Consider the following 5,845-nt stretch of genomic DNA (forward strand, 5'->3'; position numbering starts at 1 on the left):
AGAGATCAAGGTTAGAATTTATTTCTAGAGCCAAAAAAAGCCCTCAGGGCCAAAGTGTCATTGTTAATCCAGTTTCCTGTGTCTAATATGTATGTCATTAACAACCTTTTGATTCTGGGCTGCCACCTTTCTTTGTGCTGGGAATTGATGGCTGAGCAGTACATGTACCTGGACAGGGGATCTTCAGTGCCCCCGGGCAGCCAGAGCTGAGCTGCTCCAGCCTCATGGCCCTGACAATGTCCTTGAATGCCTGCATGAAGCCTCCACAACGAGGTCTGCTGCTCTCGAGCGTCTCCCAGTTCTCCCTGTCTTGGCAGGACAGTTGGAGCTGGTAAAAGGACATTTCAGTGTTTTGCAGCCAGGAAGCAGAGGAGCAAGGGACACAGCCAAGCCAGATCTGTGAGCAGCAGCAAGGGGCCAGGAGGGCATTAGGATGGAGGTGGGGGCTAATAGTGCTCAGAGACCTGCTGCATGTCTCCCAGGACCACTGCGGGTGCTGGGATGGGCGCATGCCAGTGGGATCCAGCCATTCCGAAATGCTGGGACCGCATCCTCTCTTCCACTCCAGCCAATGGCAAAGGCTCTGGTATCACTGCAGTGGCCTTTGGCGCTTGGGTGGTTCTCCCTCCCTCCTCTTCAGTGCAGCCCTCACACCGTCCCAGCTCTGGTGAGAACCACAGGCTTAGTGATGCAGAAGATGGAAGTGATATCCAGTCCTATCAGCCCTGGCCTCAGAGCTGCTTAGAATAGACTAGACTATTTCAGTTGGAAGGGACCTACAATGATCATCTAGTTCAACTGCCTGACCAATTCAGGGCTGACCAAGTTGAAGCATGTTATTAAGGGCATTGTGCAAAAGCTTTGTAAACACTGACAGGCTTGGGGCATCAACCACCTCCTTAGGAAGCCTATTTCAGTGTTTGACCACCCCCTTGGTAAAGAAATGCTTCCAAAGGCTGATCTCAGCTCTTGCAGCCCTCTCAGCTCATCACCAGCAAACTCAACATCGGGTGGCAGGTCTCCGAGTGTGAGGTCTCCCAAGTGCAGCAGAGTCTAAACGTGCCTGTCAGACAGCAGGGTGGAATCAGAGACTTTCTGAGCTGCCTTGAATTGAGTCCGAAACTCCTGTTAAGCCTCATTAATCAGTTGTAAATGCACTGTATTCTGAATCAGGCCAGAAACAATAAATTTAATTTTGACTCTGACTCAAGCTACTTTGGTCCTAATTCTGAGCCTCTTGCCCAGCCGGAGCAGCCAGCCCTAGCCATGCTGTACAAACTCATTTGATTCTGAAATGCATTTTTAAGCAGGATGGAGCGGTGCTTAAAAGCTAAATGGCTTCCCCCGGCTGTAATCACTGCTAGTGGAGTCCTGGAATGAAAGGGATAAAGTCTGGGGGTGGGGGGAGGTTTTAATCTCACTGAGTAGATTACAGAGATTACTGCAATTTAATCCTTACATATCTGTCACTGACGCTGCAAAGACCATAACTGGAGGTGGGCAGGGGCATGCTGGCACCCTCTGAGCTCCCACCCCTCATAGCGGGTGGCCATGCCAAACCCCTGCCACCCACCGTACTGGAGGCAATGGCTGCTCCCACCGGGATGTGGTCCAGCGGACACCGACTCGAGTGCTGCAGCCAGCAGATGAAGATGCCAGGTTGAGATGACCCTCTGTCCCCAGTCACAATTGACTGGGCAGAGGAGGTGGCTGCTGCAGGACTGCGGGCTGAATCCTGGCCCCTGTGGGGCTGGAGACCCACGAAGGCCCTGAGGACTAGTTCCTGCCATGAGGAAGGAAGGAGAAGGGCCCCAGGAGCAGGCAGTGTAGGCAGGGCGAGGATGACCCATGGGGTCCTCACATCCTGGCCCCTGAGGGCAGTGGGATCCTCCCTCTCTCCACCAGGAGCATCCTTCCTCGTGCTGTGGAGATGCTGTATGAACAGCACGCTACAGAAAATGATGCAGTCGGCAGAGTTCATCTGTACGCTGCAGTAGACAGGGACCCTGCAACCATCCTCTGCTCCTCATCATTACACCATCACGCATGAAGCTCTCCCAGGCTCTCCACAGCGGCTGCTTAGGTTAAATCTCATTATCATTCCCTGGGGATCACAGGGGCAGGAGCTCGTTCTCCAATAACTAGAAATATCTCTTTGGCTCACAGACCTTCACAATTATATTTAACTGCAAATGAGGAATCTGTACTCAAACACAAGCTGGTAATTTTTTTTTAAAGCTTGTTTTCAGTGTCGCCTCATGTTCAGCCCAGCTCTTCTGTAGCTTTATAACCTCATCCTCGCCTTACATAAACTTTAAGGCAGAAAATAAGAAGCAAGCTGCCCCATTCACACTGAAGGGAGAGAACTCGGTGATTCACACTCACTCCCAACACTGCTGTGTCCGCTGGCACTGTTGCTGGGTGGAGGAAGGCCTGCCCTCTTCTCCCTCACTGCACTGGGGAGACCCTCTCCGCATGCCAGAAGGTGTCACTGCCCACGTTGAAGCCATGGGCTGGCTAAAAAGCCACAAAAGACCAGGAGATCAGGGTGTGCTGGCAGACGCCTTAGGCTGCAGGACAGCCTAAGGGAAGCAGCTCCAGGAGGAGCAGCTCCCCAGCCCAGGAGGGACAATCACCCCAACACCAGCATCAACCCACCTGCTCCGGAGAGGACCAGAGGAGACCTGTACCCACAAGATCTCTCCAAGGGGATGCTCGTTAGGGACCCAGCTGTTGGGCTCGTTGGGCAGCTGAGGGAAAGATCATGCAGCCGTACCAGGCACAAGAGGTTGTGACAGGCAGAACAGCAGAAGCTTCTGTGGCAGCTTTGCACTAAGATTAACTTATCTGAAATCAGTTTCCGGTGCATTTCCACAGGACCCTGAGCTGTGAGCAAGTGAAAAACACGGGTGGGAGTGAACAAGTGAAGTCCTCCTTGCCTTGGCGAGCTGCAAGCTGGGCAGTGTGCAGGCAGCTGCCGGGCAGAGTGTGCTGGCAATGCAGCGTGGTGGGGTGATGCCAGGCAGGGTGGGCAGTATGCATCCTGCCCGGAGTGATGGGCCATGCCTGGGCAGGGCTCCCAGTGGCTCGTGCTGCCTGTGCTCTTCTCCCTGCAAAAATCACCAGCATCGACACCCCTCTCCAGCTGTTGGGAACAGTCTAAATCAGCTGCCGGTGACACTGCAGCATCCTCTGACTGTGCAGGAGGTGGCAGATGTGGTGTCCAGTGGAGCGGAGGCAGGAGGAGAGCTTGCAGCCTTCCCCAGCCCTGCACCCTCCTGGGCAGTGTGGCCAGAGACCAAAAGCTCCCTCCAGCCTGACCTCCTCTGCTGTGGGTCCTAATTCCTGCCACAGCCCATGTGAATTCAGGGGAGTAAACACATCTAAAGGAGAGGCTCTATCACCTTTCCTATCAGTTAATTACGCCAGTCCCTGCTGAGGGTCACAGGGGCACAGGCTACGTCCCCGCATTGGGTGCCTGTGTCATCAGGAGCGAGCAGTAACCGTCCTGGCTGGGGCAGCACTCGGGGAGCCACGGCTTGACCCCACCGTGCCACGAGGAGCCCAGGCTGTGGGACACATGTTGGGGTGGCCACCCTCCAACTGCACTGCAGGGCACAGCCCTGAGCCCTGATTCATGCTGGTGCCACGGGGCTGTCCCATCTGCCAGGGCCCATCGTGGTGGCACGGCACAGCAGCGCTGCCCGTGCCAGGTGCGGGAGGAGCCGTGTGGCCGCGGGGCTGACGCTCTACCTGCTGGCACAGCCACCAGCTGCAGAAGGTGCATTTCCCAGCAAGCACGCATCCTTCAGATCAGAAGCGCTCTCCAGCAGGAGCACTTTGAAACACCCTGCCGTCTATTTTTAATGGGGTTGAAAAGAGAACAAAACCATTTAAGAACTCGAGGAATCAAAGCAAGCGTCCCCACGTCACACCCAGCGCTCACAGCTATATCCTGATTAATGACAAGAAAGAGAGGGGAAACAATATTTAATCACACCCTGTTTATACTGGAGCCAAAAATCAAAGCACTGCATTCCTCTTTCATGAGAAAAACGAGGTGGGCATTTCCCCTCTGGTGATTAAGTTTCCCACTATGAGCACATCAATTTCTGTGATTTGGCAAGGGGTCCTCGATCACACCACAAACGAGGGCTTCCTTAGCAACAAAATATTACAAACAACGAGCCAGATCCATACACAAGACACCGATGTACATCTATCATTTTGTCTGGATTATCTCAATATGCTTCTCCTTGGGGAGCTGGAGATAAAGCAGTTGCAGCCAAACCACTGTTAACGATTGGCAGGGCTGCAGCAGCCCTCAGCTGAGGACACCACAGCGCTCCACCACTGTCCCCATGTCCCCTGGACACACGGCCCTGCATGGGCACTGCTGGCTGCATGTGCATGGCTGAAACCTGGGCACTGCAGGGCACGAAGGCTTCGGTGTGCTGAACCCAGCAGGCTGGACTTGGACCCCCGCAGCCCGGGGAGGTTGCCACAGTGCTGTTGCTGGCTGGACACGCAGCAGGAGGGGGACCTGTGCTGAGGCTGGGGCAGAACGGGGTCTCAGTGGTGGCAGCAGGCGAGAGGGGTGACACAGTCCCAGTGGACTGCAGGGACCCCGGCTCTGCTCCCAGCCCAGAAAAGTGGGTCAGGCAGCGCGTCACCCCGCGACACCCACCCACTCCCTCCCCTGCTTCCCTCCTGCCTGCATTGATTTGCTCTGGATTCCTTGATTAATTAATCTCAGAGAAATGCAAGGTCTGTTAATTACCCCTGATTAATTAGGGTGAACTTTTAATTGTATCCCTAAGCTGAGATGTGCCGTTCAATAGGCTCCGTAATTAGTGACCCAGCAATCTCTTTTAAACCAATTAACCCAGTGTAACAAGTGGAACGAGCCGGAGCTGCCCAGCGGGCAGGGGTGCTCCTGTAGCGTCTGGCACGGCCGTGTTCAGATGGGCTGCGCTGGTCGTGCCACGGTGAGGGCAGAGCGGGCAGCAGTGACTGCCAGTCTCACACTGGGCTCTGTGAGCCAACGCCACCCATGCAGAGCTGTACCCCATGCTGTGTGTCCCACATCCCATGGGACACAGCAGCTGGTCACAGCAGGCCTGGCCCCAAGCACAGTGGTGGGCCAGTGAGGGGGGGCCACAGCCACCTCCACTGGCCAGGACTGCCCCCACTTCCCCCCAGGGACCCCCGGAGGTTTCATGTCCTTGGGGAGCTCCTCTGTGAGCTGTGATGTACCTGGTGAAAAATACAACCCAGCCTTCATTCAGAGACAGGGAGAGAAAGACTCTGATCTGGTTTAAAAAGTCCTTCCAGCTCTTTGATCGACTGACATCCCCCAGAGCTTGCAGCTGCTGCAGAAATGCCCTCCCGGGCAGCGCTGGCAGAGCTGGGCTGATGTCCGCACTGGCCACCCAGGGCTCCCATGGATGTCCCCAGCGCTGCACCAGCACCTCCCAGGTGTGGTGCTTTGGGATGCCCCAGTGGTGGCCAGAGCGTGGGGACATGGTGCCTGGCAGAAGGATGGCACATGTGGTCAGCTCGTTGCCCTGCTTGCTCTTCCTCATGATGTCCTTCCGTCCTTCTGTCCCTCTGCCTGGCACTTGCTCACTTGAGCAAAAGGCTCTGGCAGGCAGAAGAAAACTTTCTTCCCATTGACATATTTTCATCATCTGCTGCAATTTAATATCCAGGTCAGGAAGCAGATGGAAACCAGCCCAGTTGTCCTGGCTAATGGGGACAGGAACAGTTGTTCATGAGGGCTTGTTTACTGAGTCAATTAACTGCACCAACAAAACGAGCGCCTGGCCCCCTCCTGCTCCTTCTC

This window comes from Numenius arquata, chromosome 14, assembly GCF_964106895.1.
Source record: "Numenius arquata chromosome 14, bNumArq3.hap1.1, whole genome shotgun sequence".
Taxonomy (NCBI): Eukaryota; Metazoa; Chordata; class Aves; order Charadriiformes; family Scolopacidae; genus Numenius; species Numenius arquata.